This window comes from Cibotium barometz, chromosome 21 (genome assembly GCF_041138505.1).
Source record: "Cibotium barometz isolate CiBa-2024 chromosome 21, ASM4113850v1, whole genome shotgun sequence".
Lineage (NCBI taxonomy): Eukaryota > Viridiplantae > Streptophyta > Polypodiopsida > Cyatheales > Cibotiaceae > Cibotium > Cibotium barometz.
The window spans coordinates 51,066,962-51,082,566 of NC_141066.1; the positions used below are offsets into that span (position 1 = coordinate 51,066,962).

The 15,605-nt window shown below is 40.6% G+C and overlaps 1 pseudogene across 1 annotated transcript; it reads right to left on the bottom strand.

Moving 5' to 3' along the window:
• Positions 1 to 8,584: 8,584 nt before the first annotated feature.
• Positions 8,585 to 14,255, bottom strand: LOC147627324 (jasmonate-induced oxygenase 1-like; annotated as a pseudogene). The gene is made up of 4 exons (XR_015268414.1): positions 14,091 to 14,255; positions 9,752 to 9,936; positions 9,334 to 9,659; positions 8,585 to 9,214 (listed from the first exon to the last, which is right to left on the bottom strand). The product of XR_015268414.1 is annotated as a jasmonate-induced oxygenase 1-like (transcript).
• Positions 14,256 to 15,605: the final 1,350 nt, after the last annotated feature.

Here is a 15,605-nt window from a genome sequence, read left to right on the forward strand (position 1 = left end):
CGCTACCTCCGCATGTTGCTCGTTGTAATTCACCGTTTTCTGAGCCTGCGATCGAGGCTAATTACGAGCATGCCGAATCGCTGTAATTCATCGTTTTCTGAGCCTACGATCGAGGCTAATACAATCAGTAACGGAATCGCTCTCCGCCATGGATTCCCGGTTGTTTTTTGTTCTCTTCCTTGCTTTCACTGCTGTCGACTTCCAATGGGCTTCGGCTAGAAACACGGCCCGCCACCTTGGCTACTACAAGTCTCCGTTGCCCTCTTCCGGGTCTTCTCCTGTTTCAACTCCATCGACGACTCCGCTACTCTCCTCCGTCGTCTTCTGGTGGTAGTTCTCCGTCATCGAGCTCTTCTCCAGTCTCGTCGAATCTCCCCCGTCAAGCTATACCCCTCCGTCTTCTGGCTCTTCTCCCGTCGTAGAGTCCCCCCCTTCACCATCATACTCCCCTCCGTCATCATCTGGTTCAGAAGGCCCATCATCGTCTTTCAGTCCGCCATCATCCGGTTCATCTCCGATCTTCGAAGGTCCGTCATCGTCTTTCAATCCGCCATGATCCGGCAGCTCTCCGGTCGTTGAAAGCCCTCCGTCATACACTCCACCGTCATCTGGCTCATCTCCCCTGGTAGAGGGTCCGTCGTCTTCTTACACTCTGCCGTCCTCCGGCAGCTCACCTATTGTAGAGTCCCCACTATCATCCGGCTCCTCGCCGGTGACGGAAGCCTCCTAATCCATGGCCGAGAGCGATTCCGTTACTAAGAGCATGGCTCCCAGTCAATCTAGTAATCACGATTTGTATTAGTTATGGCATGACTCCACTGATCTCACTTGTGCTCATACAATCTTTGTGAAGTATAAATTACCTTTACATTGAGTCATTGAGTCATAATTGAGTTGTGGATGAGCTTCACATGCTTAAGAAAAGTCAACTAATGTATGGTGTTTTTTTCATAACGTCGATGGCCACCGATGAAACACAATTGTTTGAAGATGTTTTGCTTGACGACGGTCGCACCGCTCATTTGTGCATTGCTACTACAGAGGAGTGTCGCAGGTTGAATGTACGATACCTCAGGCAAGGTGATATGATTGACCATTTGCGCAAAAAGCATCATATCAATGTAGATATTCCTATGCAAAAGGGTGGTCGTCCTCTAGGTCATCGCACTCAAGAGGCCCCAAGAGCTTTGTAAACAAAGAAATGTTGTGTGCGCTTTGAAAATCCAGACCAGAAGCTCAACAAAAACACGAAGCTCCACTTAAAAAGAGGGCTGAAGAGGATTGGGACGCAATGGGTGATGATGAAAGATCGTGCTTTGAAAGCAAGGATACTTACATTAGAGAGAAGGTCGAGAGTGCAATGCAAAAATACCTCGCGGAAAAGGATGTTCGCTTGAGTCGCATCAGCAAGCGGATTGCTGAAGGCTATGAGAAACATGTGAGTATAGAATAATTGCTTTGGTTGGTAGTGCATTATATTCATGTGTGTTTGCATCATTTTGAGTAGTCTTTTCTTAATTTAGAGGCGCTTAATAGTGAAGGATAATGCAACGACATCCACACCCACCGCCAATCCTTTAAATGATGGATCACATGAAGTACGTGACGAAGTAGTCACTCCAGTAATACTCTCCTGATAGAGGCTTAATGCTTTTTTCTCATTCTTTTTTAAAACGTGGTAGAGGTTCTTTTATTGTCATTAAATTTATATTGCTCAATCTCTTTTGTAGGAGAAGTTGGCGAGCTTTGATGATCAAGGGTCACTTTTAGCTCCTATGAAAGAGGATAGCGCTCGTACGTTCTTCGAGGGAAGCCGAATCTTGTGCTCATTGCAAATTGGAGAGCCAATGGAAACTCCCCTTGCAACTCGTGTACAAATGGCCAAAAAAGCGAAGGTGTGTTAAAAATAAATTCCTTTATGTAATCGTTGCTTTCATAAAGTGTAGAATGGATATGTATCAAATGTTTCTCTAATTTTGCATAGGTTGGCATATCCACAAGGCTTGGGTCTCCTACTATTATTAGTGACTCCCCTGTATCTAGCACAAGTTCTCCCATTACCGTGGTCATTGCAAATGGAAGCACAACTATAGATGCTAACTTAAGTCAGCCTTTGAAATGTGATGATTTCATTAAGAGGTAAGGCTATTTAATAGAAGGCTTTTATCTTTCATGTGTGAATCATTTTCTACTACCATGTATGATCATACGTCTTTTACACTATGTAGGTTTGAGAGTGGTCTTGCTATTCAATTTGTGTCTCATGCATCAAATCAAGTTGTTGAGGTTGATGGTAGCCTTTTGGAGTCAATTGTGACTCAAAAAGTATCGACACGGACAATGAATTTGTGTCATATGTAAGTCTATTTTTTAAAAAAGGCTTGATCTTTTCCATATGCATATGTACAAGGCACGGGTGTGACATCAGTGAACCGCTTAATTTATAGGTGGTTCGAGAACACAATGCCAAGCCATGTCTTTGAAAAATCTTGGTTTTGTGATAGCCTTTGGTATGCCTTTATGAAGGCATGTCGAAATGAAGAGGCAAAAAAGCTTGATAGTTACTTTGGAGAGGTAGATGTGGCAAAGTACTTGTTTATCTTCTTTCCAATTGTGGATGGGTAGGTCTACTAACTTAGTACCTTTGATGTTCAAACTATCTATTAGGATGCTTAATGGATTAATGTGTTCTTGTCGCTTCTCATTCTACAGACATCATTGGCAACTTTTTGTGTTGTACAACAATATCCATAAAAGGCTAGTGCATTGTCCATGGGAGACTCATGGATTACTATATCTTGATCCACTCTCAAGGGTAGTGTCTCCAACTCATTTGTCATCTGTTTACAGGTACATATTAGCTACTTGTTTTGTTATCTTAGAAACAAAAAGACCTTTTTCTTAACCATCTACACCAACTATGCTTTTATTAGGGCTTTGCAAATCATGGCTTCACATTGCTCTAACAACTCATTGAGGGAGTTTATTGAGAGGCCAAGGAAGTCCTTGGATACCTTGGAGAAACCACATGTAATAATCCTGGCACCCTTGTGATCACTAACCATGAAAATTTGTATTGGTTCACTCATTCTTTGATTCTTTGTGGCAGGTGCCGCAACAGGCTAATGCTATAGATTGTGGATTCTATGTCATGGCCTACATGAAATGGATGATTGAGGGGGCGTACGGCAAACGATCGAAGAGCTATGTAAGATGCTTCTCTTGAGTCTTATCTCTAAGTTTCACAATTAAGGAGTTGTACGCATTCGATTTTATTTTCTCTTATGTGTGCAGTTGACTAGGACCTGGTTCAAACATGAGGCCGTGGAGCAGTTGAAGCTAGATTTGGCCGCATGGGCAAAGAAAAAGATCTTGGAGATACAATGAGTTCACCTTCTTTGTGATGGCATAGTTTTGGCTTCACATGATACTCATTTTGTATTGTGGTAGTTTGCATTATTACAAAGTTAGTTTGTATCGCGGCAAACTTATTGACAAACTTGGTTGTCTTATGACAAATATTTTGGCAATTATAATTTTGCATTGTTTCTTATCTTCTCTTGTTTTTCATGAATAACTATTCTATGTTGTGAATGTGAAGTCTATTGTGATGCGAATGAGGAGTCCCTTATGCTAATTTTAATTGTGAGTGGTCGTGGACCATTTTTTAGCAAACACATTGTCTTTATGGATTGTAAATCTTCCTTGATGGAAAACTCCATTATGTTGTGAATGAGAAGTCCCTTATGCTAATTTTAATTGTGAGTGGTCGTGGATAATTTTTTAGTAAACACATTGTCTTTATGGATTGTAAATCTTCCTTGATGGAAAACTCCATTATGTTGTGAACGAGAAGACCCTCATGCTAATTTTTAATGTGAGTGGTTGTGGGTAACAGACAGACAATTGTCTGTACTCCCTTTGTTCTCAAAGAGGGCTCTTGAGTAGATGAACATAATCCTTAGAGGGTATGTGAATAAGATACTCATGCTTGTAATCCTTGTGTGATCCTAAAGTGAAACCTGTGTGAACCTTGTGTGAACCTGTGTGAACCTTGTGTGAACCATGTGTAAACCCAATGAACTCATCATGGCAATGAGTCCCGAGAACATGTACCTTCGAGAGAATATTCACAGGGTTGTAAACCCTGAGTGAACCAAGTGTGAACCATGACCATGTGTGAACCAAGAGTGAACCCCATCAATTTATGGCAATGTGACCCGAGAGCATACAATTTTACTCGGTAGTGTACCCTGTGTGAACCATGTGTGATCCAAATGGGAACCATTTGAGAACCATGTGTAAACCCCATCAATTCATGGCAATGTGACCCGAGAGCATGAACCTTTAGGAAAATATTTACAGAGTTGTGAACCCTGTGTGAACCTTGTGTGAACCTGTGTGAACCTTTTGTGAACCCATTTGTGAACCTTTTGTGAACCATGTGTGAACCCCATCAATTCAAGGTAATGTGACCCGAGAGCATGAACCTTTAGGAAAATATTTACAGAGTTGTGAACCCTCTGTGAAACTTGTGTGAACCATTTGTGAACCAAGAGTGATTAACACTGCTTGAACCCCATCAATTCACAGTAATGTGACCCGACAACATACAACTATAGAAAAATAATAACAAAAATGAAAACCTCATTTGAAGTGAACCACAATCATAAAGACACAGTAAAGAAAGTAAGACTCTTAATTCATTTGAGGATGGAGTTGTGTAAAGCTTGATTACAAGGGAACAAGCATCCACTTAGAGGCCAACACGTTGCGCAGCATGTCTCCATTATCTTGAGCCAAGGAAAAGCATCTCTCTTGATCTACATCACCGTCGAGATCACATGACACAATTTAGCAGTAACGCTAGAGGAGATCCCACATATTCTTACCACTTTTCCAACAAGAATACAATCACCACCACTTGGGGGGGTAATATTGCATGGCATGTGCAACAAGTTATGGTCACTTTAGGGTCCAGCATAAAAGTCTTTGAGCAACAATGGGGACACCAAATCCATGGTTTTTCTGGGAATCTCACTCGTTGCCGACCATGTTGATGCTTTCTTCTCAACAGTGTGGTGAGTCTTTTTGGCCTGGAGGGTTGACAAGTTCCTATTTGCTCCTCCTCACTTATTGTAGATGCCCTTTGTATGCGTTTCACCTCATGGCCAAGCCTCGTGCTTGTGACATGCTCCTGTATCTGATGGATGCCTCCTCGAGTGGGCATTTTGATCTGTCTAGGTGCTGGATCATCCATGAGGATGGATGTGCAACTCTTGAGATGGTCCAAAAGAGTTTCAAGCTGAGATGAGTCACTCTCTTGCACACGCACTTCAACTTGATCGAGCATGCTTCTTATTTCATTAATGCTCGCAAGTACACGACTCTTCTATTCTGAAAGACTGGAGGATGCAACACTAATCTCAGGCATGTTTTGAATGTGCCCCTCGCTAACATTAGTAGTATCCTCCATAAGCATACTTCTTGCGCTGTCTATGACTGGGAGGATGCAACACTAATCTCAGGCATGTTTTGAATGTGCCCCTCGCTAACATTAGTAGTATCCTCCATAAGCATACTTCTTGCGCTGTCTATGACTGGGAGGATTGGAATCAGGCGACAAAAATGCTTCTCAATGATTAGCCTTAGGCCATATAGATGCTTGTAGTTTCTTACAACATCCGGACAATCACAAAAATTGGTCTGCAGACTGACATGATACCATTTATTAGATGAAGCACTTAACATCTTGAATAGCAAATTTAGCTCATTTACTGCAATCACGGAAGAAGGCCGTTCTTCAAACCTTTGTAGCAATTTTTCTCCTTCCCGTAAATGTGTTGTTTGCTGTTGAGTATGTCCATAGATATTGAATCGTCCGGAGTCAACTGTTAGAGGAGCAAAGGAGTTAAGTTAAGAAGTGAACATATTACTATGCAAAAGCAACCAACATAGTACCTATCTCTTGTTTTTGCTTGAAAAACTCTAATAAGGTCCCACCCATGCGAGTGCCACTTTGCGAGTCACCAATGATTGCATGTACCAAGTCCAAAACAGATCGATTAATCTGTGCATTCAATAATGTGTACTTTATATATTGCCATAGTCTCTCCACAAGGTTTGTAGTGTCCACATTTCCATAATTGAAGAGGCGACCAAATCTTGGCCATCTAGTTTGCCAAGGGCAATCACTCCCACACCAACCATTTGTAACATATCTCTGCACATTTGTGATTGACTCATAATTTTGCAAGAGAATTTCGTAGTTAAGCTCAAATGCAGCTTCCGTAGAGCTATTCAAAAGGGTACACATTGAGGAGTAGAGATGGTCTTGGGACTTTTTGGGAACCTGCAGAATACATTACCAAACATTAATGAAGCATATGGTAACCAATGAGAAGCATTACATTGGAAGTCAATGAATACCTTTGGGAGTAAGTTATCTACCCATGCTTTCTTTGCATGGAACCAGTAGAGAAGGACATGGCATGCCACTTGTTGTTGGCCACCTAAGCCATTGTCTATCCAACAATAAGGATCTTCTTTGCACCACTTTGTTGAAAGCCTCAAGCTCCATGTGTGACTTGTCAATTACCAAGGCAGCTGGATGAATCCTCATTCTAGATAGCACTGTCTTGAGAGTAACTTGGAGAGCAATTGCTTCTTGTTCAGACCCTGGATCATTTGTGCATAACATAAACCAAATAGGTATGCCAATTCCATTTTGATTGGGCAATACTGTAGCATACAATGGTAGTCCAAAAATGTTTGTTTTAAATGTACTGTCAATTGCCCATGAGTTGTTCAAAGAAAAACGCATTGCCATGTGCAGCATCCAGTCATCTTGAATTATTACAATGAATGGTCTTTTTTAAGCAACCTCTGTAGAAGGATTGTAAGCTTGACAATAACACACCTGCAATGCCAAGAAAATCTTGTTACTTTCAAGCTGCACTGGGCCTAGCACCTTACACACATGGCCAACTAAATTTCATACCTTGCCTTGTTTTTGCAATAGCTGTACCTCTTTCCACATTGCAACCCAATCATCTCCAAATAGCCTCCCTACAAAAGACAATAAATGCCATCGTTTGTTCATCACATTATTGCCAATTCAGTGAGAGGTATGTGCTAGTATGCTTTGTACCTTGCCGTCTTATTTGGAAGGACATCATCGACACTTCTCGTGGTATCATAAAAAACCTGTAGATTACCTTATCCACATTAGAGGCATTATCATAATGCAACTTCTCCTTTGACAAGGACATTTTTGCCACATGACACGGAATTCCCACATCAAACAAGTCCTCTGTACAACATTGAAGAACATTTTGATGCACAGGTAGATGATATAAGTCTTCTCGTGAGCCTGGCACATGTCCTTGATGATAGGGATACAAAGTGATGAAAGCAATATCAGAGACATGGTCAATATGTACTGCAACACGAAAAGGTCATTCACACCTTTTTGATTTTCTTAGCCTTCTCTTGCTTCCTTGCCTTCGAGGTTCCCTGCCTCTATGACATGCATAGTCAATTACCTTTTTCTTTCCACATGAACTATTTCTGGAGCGAACAAACACTAGCCGTACTTTGTGCTTAATGACAATGTCATCTAGTGCTTCACCCAAATTAGAAACTGTGATGTTCACGTATTCCTGCTTTGCTAGATTTGTGGTCAACCTGTTAATACCATTTGTTCTAAGCGCTCTTTTGGAATCTTCACTATGCGAAGAACTACAGCTATGTAGAAGATCTTTTGCAAATTGTATTGGGATGCCTTGCCTTCTTATATCCATGCACCATGCGCTCTTGAGCATGCACAAAGTGTCATGAATATCACAGTGGGATACTCCATCTTCTGCCATGTGACATTCTCGAAAATAGGCTTCTATTACACATGGGTAAATTACTAGGAATAGACTTTTACTACAGCATGATGGGTGGCAAAACCATATCAACCACTAAATTAGTTAACAACCACAAAGAAAAATTATACACCTTAATTTATTGAGGTTTAAAAAGAGGCTAGTGAAAAAAACTTGCATAAGCATGTGCTCATAAGTCCTCTAATGGATTGACACTAATCTTGATTAGAATTGCCAAAATCAATGCTACAAGAAAGATCAATATATATTGATCTATTGTTAGTAAGATTAGCCCTCATCCTTGTTTATCATGAGTGTCCTTATCTCTTTTCTCTTCTCTTCTCCTCTCATCTCTCTCTCTCTCTCTCTCTCTCTCTCTCTCTCTCTCTCTCTATAATACCTCTCTTTTAGTTTTCCCTTTAAAAAAGGGTTTTATAGCATCTATATTTTTTGATTTTTTAGTGTTTGGGTAAAAGATTTGAGATTACAAGACTAAAATTACTAGAATTAATATGATATTTTGCTTCAAAAAACACATAGTATTCCTCTTATATCTCTCTCTTTTAGTTTTTTAATACTTTTCTGTTTTTCAACTTTGTATTACAAATTGAGGTTGCAAAAATGAAATATTTGGCAATAAAAGGTATCATACAACGAGTTTCACATCATAAACGTAAGTTTAATGCTTTATCTCTTATGTGGTGCTACGAAAATGATTCACTCTTTGCACTTTATACACTGAAAGTGCTTTCTCTAAATAGGGGAAGGGTATATATCACCATGATTATTACCTCTTTGCCATACACTTTGCATGGACTTTTTTTTTTCCACATACATTACAAATCACATAGATTTTCTTCTATTGAAAAACGGGCTTTCCTTATGCAAGGCTTACGCAACGATGACGTGCATTATCTTTCCATTTTCAGCAATATGATGATTTCTGGCGGGATGAAAAAGTAGTACTATCCACTTTGAGGTACCTGTGATCATGATCTATTCGCGGGCACACCACCTGTGCAAGTATTGTGAGGATTTCCAACTGCTTTCTTCAGTTCTAGGATTCCAACTGTCTCGACGATGAGTCCGTCGGTGATGCAATGGAGTCGAGATGACCCTTTCCGTTGGTTCCGCTCCTCCTTATGAAGGACCTGTATTGCTTGAATGTCATGGCGTTGTAGGCTGGGAGCTTCTTGCCCCCTACAAGCTCCGCTCCGGCAATGGTGCCACCCCGGTCTCGTTACAAGGATTGAGGAAGGACGCCAGCGACAGCCTCTCGCAGGTGCTGTTCACCACCACCCTATGCTCCACGCTCTTGTACCGGCCATTTGTGAGGATCTGCACGTTGCAAGAACATGGACGCACCGATCAGCCAACTATCAAAGAAGTTTGGAGCAAGCTACACATAAATCAATACTAGATTGAAATGAAGCTGCTATGCATTTGCGGATCGTGAATCAAGATGACCTGGATTTGTTCACCACAAGGGCTCCAGGTATGGGTTGGACAGTCACCCAAGCCTTATTCTGTGCCTTTACTTGAAGTCCTTGGACTCGATCGTCTTGAAGGAGGACTGTTAAACCTCCCGGATCGGAGTGGGAAGACAAGCCGAGGGTGAGATCGGGCTGGGGGCATGCCGGATAGTAGTTAATACGCATGGCCATGTCCAGCTCGCCAAACGCTTGCTCAAGCCTCGAAGACGAATGCAAGCCGAGGCTTGTAGATACGGCAGTGAGAAGCCTTTTGGAAAGGTTGAATACATGATTAGAGTACTGTTCCACGGTGATCCTGCAAGCAGGTTTAGAGTTGATTAAAGCCCTAATCTTATCGTACAAGAACTGGATCGGTTCATTAATTGCATAATTGGTTGCTACACTTACCTCCATTCAGCTGGATTTGTGGGCCACTTGCTCATGTCCCTCTCAGATTGTGGAAGCACTTTCAAGAAGTAGTAGTCTCCCCAGTCTAGGACGGCTCCCTTGTTCACCCCGAGCCGGCTGCCGTAGCCTTCGTACGTGAGCGGATTGTTGGCGTACACATTTTAAAGCTCGTTGTCAAAACACGTCTATAAACATGCCTATGGTCGCTTTTCCTTGTAGTGAAGATGGATGACTTCTTTGAGAAGCCTTAATTAATGAAAATCAATTACGACAAGCCGCTTGCACTCCACTATACAAGGGGTGTGCATACTCCACCCTTCATATGACCTTGGAGTAACTAAACTGGCAAACCATGTATGGTTGGAGCAATTCTAGTGTTACAAGCCTCTTTTGGTGAGTCCTTATCATTTGTGGTTATTAATTCACAATTTTGACACCATACCTTTTATAAATAATATTTGAAATTCTCTCAAACCCTTTGTAGGCTCATGAAGAAGATGCTTCCTTTCTTCAACAAGATTCCAAGCACAAGGCCGCATGCTAGGAGATTATTGACGGCACTTGTTTGGCATGGATTACAAATGTATACATGCATGTGTGAATGATTGTGTGCTATTTTGAGGTGCTCATAAAGATGTAACTCAATGTCTGAAATGTGGAGAATCTTGTTACCGAAGTGATTTACAAGGTACGATGATTCCTCAAAAGGTGTTGAGGAATTTTCACATCATACCCTGCATTCAACACATGTTCCGGTGCAAGTCTATTACTGAACGCATGACATCATATGCACATAATTCTTCCACCAATGGCACGATGAGGGTCCCTGAAATCACTGGCATGGCAACACAGTGGTTGGAATTCAACGACGAGCCAGATCACTTATAACTTAGATTGCGTATGGATGGATTCAATCCATTTGTTCTCAAATCGACATCATGGACTAGCATGGCTAGTGGTAGTAGTGAGCTACAATCTCCCTCCTTGTTGAAAGTAAGAAGGGTCATGTGATGCTAGCTCTTATTGTGCCCGGCAAGCACAAGGTCAAGCTCTGGCATGGCATCCAAGTGCATGATGTTTCTCGATTTCTTACACAACATAGCATAGAGGTGAAGGAGATTTTAATGTGGACAATGCATGACTTTTCAAGATATGTAGAGTGCTCCGATATGTTTTTTATTCTCAATCATCTTCCATTTGATTTGAATTATGAAATATTCGATAGCTCTATATATTCTATTTGTGCATTGTGCATAATTAGGACTCACAACGTCCGTTCACAATGTTGGGCCATTGCTTGTTACATCATGGCTTATGCATCTCAAGAAGGTTGTGTATGAAGACCATCACCATTTTTCCCATTTGATCATGGAAGTTTGTTCCATCTACAATAGGATTCCCCCCACATCCTCTAAGAGTAGGATATTGGGAAGTATTGTGGATAGGATCGTCCCATACATCATCGGTAGGAATGACAAGGTACCCAATCTTCTTTCATCTCCCATATAAAGCTAAGAATAAATCATCTTCTAGATTCGATGCACATAAAAAAATGTAGCATCGAATATGTGAGACCACATAATTGGTAAGAGATATTCTTTAGTGGTTTGGGAGGACTTGAGATTGATTGAACGCCTCCCCACCACTTGGCCAATAGTTCAAGAGAACATGAAGGTAGTTTTACCTAAAGCACCTTGGATCTTGACAAAGAATCAGGAGAGAAGAGAGTGAAGGATCAAATTGCCTCCTTTGTACCGCTATTGCTGTCATGCATTCTTTAAAGGGGGCATTCACAAAAACAAAGAAGAAAGGAGAAACTCAATTGTATGGTCTAGAAACGCATGTTTGGCACAAGATGTTGCAGGTATGTTCAATTTACTTATATAAGTGGCATGATGGTTTTTCATTGTAATTACATAAAATTGATTGCAATCTTTTGTGTTACATAGTTTATTCATTGTAATTACATAACATTGATTGCAATGTTTAATGTTACATAGTTCATTCTTCCCATATGCATTAGCGGGTGTGGAGATCAAAAAGTGTGTGAGGCCATCTACCAAATGGAGGCAATGTTGAGGTATGAAAAAATTAAATTCTAACATGGCTTTATTTTATTATTGTGCTAGTTTTTGAGACATGTCATGCTAATTAAAAGGATTCAACTCCATCTTAGGTACATAAGTTTCAAGGAGGTCCATCCATCCATATTGATGCAGCTAGGATAATGGCAGTGGAGGCAGTGCGCATGATAGAAGAGAACGTCCCAAGAAATATCCTCACTAGTCAATTAGATCTTATGGGATCACTTGATAGATGAAGTGTCGATGGTGTGGTGTTGTGCATGCTTGGTGGATGTCCTTCCTTCAATGTTTCATGAAGACCTTGAAGGATTTTGTAGGGCAGAGATCTCGGCCAGAAGAAATGGAAAAGGCCAAAAAACATGGAGAGATGGTGACAAAAGAATAGTGGGAGTATGCAAGAGGATGCGAGCCTCGTGCAAGTGTGTCTCTACTTTCTCTTTTTTTATTCAAATAGAATCTCATGATATGGTTATTCAATATCACAAATATATTTCATTTGGTGTTGGTGGTAGTATAAGGTATACACTGCCATATGGTCCGAAGGAAGGCATTTCCACAGTCAATGTAAAGATAGAAAGAGAAATACCCAAGGTTGTGGGGGGTTATGGCAAAATTTGAGCAAAAAAGTGGAACAATGCTTGATTATTGTGACATGATTCAAAACATCCTAAAGGCTAAATTTAGTACATTCCAAATTTTTATATTGGATGTGAAGTGGTTCAAAGATGTATGTGGAGTTGCTCAAGGAACCGTGAAAAGGCATCCAAATGGATTTATGGCAACTGATTCCAGAAGATTTTTGCAAATAGAGAAGGACACATTTGTGCTACCTCACCATTATGAAAAAGTAAATTTTCTTTTTGTTTCTGAAGAAACAATCTTTCTCTTCATGCTCTATTTTTCCACAGAAATTTCAAGACTTTTTAGAAATATCCCTTGGATGTCTGCCTTTGAAGGGAGCTTTTGAACTAAACTTCTTATATCGATCTTTGTATCCACCTTTGTTGAAAAAATCTCCTTCTCAAATGCTCTTCTTGTGCTTAATCTTGTTAGAGTATTCCAATAGAGATCCTTCAACATCCACCAATGTAGGTACGTGTAAGTTGGTAAGAGTAGTAACAATATTACTCTTCATATAATTAAAATGAGTTGGAAGGGATTCTTCTAGATTCAATTTAAACTCAAAGAATTTAATATAAGTAAACTCACTTTTGAGTTTTTGGATTGACCTCCAAACAAAGTGTTAGAAGTATTCTAGGCCTCCCTTTTCCATGTATATGCTGGATGTAAGAGTCACTTAGACCTAAGGCACTCATCACCAGTGCCTTTTCATCCTTGCTAGCCTAGATTCTCTCTCATTCTCTGGTGGTGGGCATTCTCTGGTGGTGGGCATTCTCTCTTTTCCATTTATAACACCCCACAACCCCTTTTTCATTAGCATAGACTTAATTTTGGTTTGCTATGTATGGAAACCATTACCATCAAACTTTTCAAAGTTGGATGTGTTTTACATGCTGTGGGCTGGTCTTACCACTTGAAAAATTGGTCCAAGGGCAGTGTCAAAAACCCTTACACTTCTCATGCATGAACTGATGAGGACATAATGTCACCAACCTGTATTAATTAAATCTAATACATACATTAATGACTATTACCAGAAGAGCTATAATGGACACCAGAAGCTCCTAGACTGATTAGGGAGAGGTAGTCCTAAGGTTACTGTAAGCCTCTGATATGGACATAAGTACAGTAAGAAGGTATGATTACAAATTAACTAGTTTCCGCTGAGGGATGAACATTATTCCTAACCTGGGGAAAAGCAAATATTTTAATGATATTAATATGACATTAATATTTTATGAATGCAGATTCCGGGTCATCCTCTGGGACACCGCCTCTTCCCACTCTTCCTGTGCATCCATCTGTAGTTGCGAGAGGAGATGGTTCCTCTTCTTCCACATCGTCTACGACACTAGGCGACTCACAAACATATTACGTTGAAAGAATCCCATGTTGGTGTGCAGCATGCCATGGCACTCATGGACGAATGCGACGCATATGTTTTGCCCATATGGAGCAGTATGGTCCATGTCCTGATATGCCACCGCAAGAGGAACGGGAGCATCCCATGGTGAGTGATGTCATTTTAGAACTATGTATAAATTCATATCCAAGTTTACTCCGCACTATTAATCGTGTTCCATGTGTGTCTCACCCTTTATATAATCAACAATGATGCATTATTCAGCAGGTACCAGTTCTACATCCTCCATTTCATGAGGATTGTGAAGACCATGGAATTGATCCTTCATTCCTTCCACGCACACGATATGGTCAAGCCGTTTTTCAGTTGCAAATGGAGGCATCATCAACTTCTTTGCCCCTCGGTGCCCAATCAGAGACATTGGGTGATCATCCATTGCCTGATCGTCTTCTATCTCTCATTCAAACGTACGATCGTAGATGCTATGGAGGATGGTTGGGAGTAGCCCTTCCAGCAGACGGAGAGGTTTTCAGCTTTTGGGGTGCTCGATATGTGATTGCACCATCTACCATTCCAAATGGTGGACGAGGTCTCTTTATTGCACAGGATTTACGCGTGCCCGCAAACTCAGAGGTGACTCTTATGTCATTTTGTGGGCCCATTTATGGTTGGGGCGCATGGCATGCACTTGTTCGCTTTATCAGAAGTATGACAACATATGGGCTTTGTGCTAATGCGGCCTCACTCACCGAAAGAAACATTAGATATAATTGTGGATCGCAGCTTTATATTGATGGAAGACCCTATGCTCAAGGAAATATAGCAGGGCTAATCAATAGTAGTAGAGGGAGAAATGAGAGAACAAATTGTATCTTTATGGAGTGTGAGAATAGTCACGAGCCATGTTATATGATTAGAGATGTACCCATATATATAGTAGTGTGTGCTACAAGATCATTACAAGCTGGCGAGGAATTATTTATAAATTATGGATGGCGTCGGCCATCACCAGCCCCTCTTTGAGAATGAAATTTGAGATAAAGTGTCGGCCTCTTAAATTATGTATGTTTCAAATAATGTATCCAGCTTTGTAGCCCACTCAGCATTTAATTTTGACAAATATTTGATGATATATTTCATTGTCTCGTCACAGTAATACAACCAAGGGTATTTTAGTGTCTTGTCTAAGGTTATCTTGAGTATAGATTTTTGCTGCTAATATGCTTGAATTGTGTTGTAAAAAGGGTTTTAATGTTATGATTATATCACTTAATAATTCGATTGTTGTTACTTTAAATCGTTTCTTCATGTAGACTATGTTTATACATGTAGTGTCCAGATGTTGAGGGTGTATCTAGCTCTCACCGAAGTCACCATATCTTGCCAGAAAAGTACATGAGGCTTTTACGTACACAAGATCCAAGTGCATATCAATGACTTAGAGATGAGTACAATGCAAAATGTTAAGAAAAAGCGACCAATGAGGGACATGTTGATGATGACATCAATGAGTTTATCGACGATTGGGTCCAAGCAAGTAGTGAAGAAGAAACTTGTCCGCATGAAAAATTTTTACGAGAAGAAGCTTCAAGGCCCATCTACGATGGTGCATCCATATCAAGATTGAGTGTGACCTTACTCATCTTGAATCTCCAAACACACTACCAATGGAGTAATGCATCAGTTTCTGCATTACTATCGTAAGTTATATTTGTATTTTGTTTGCATAAAAATAATGGCTCTCAATCACTTTTGTGCTCATTAAATATTTACAATTGAGTGGTAG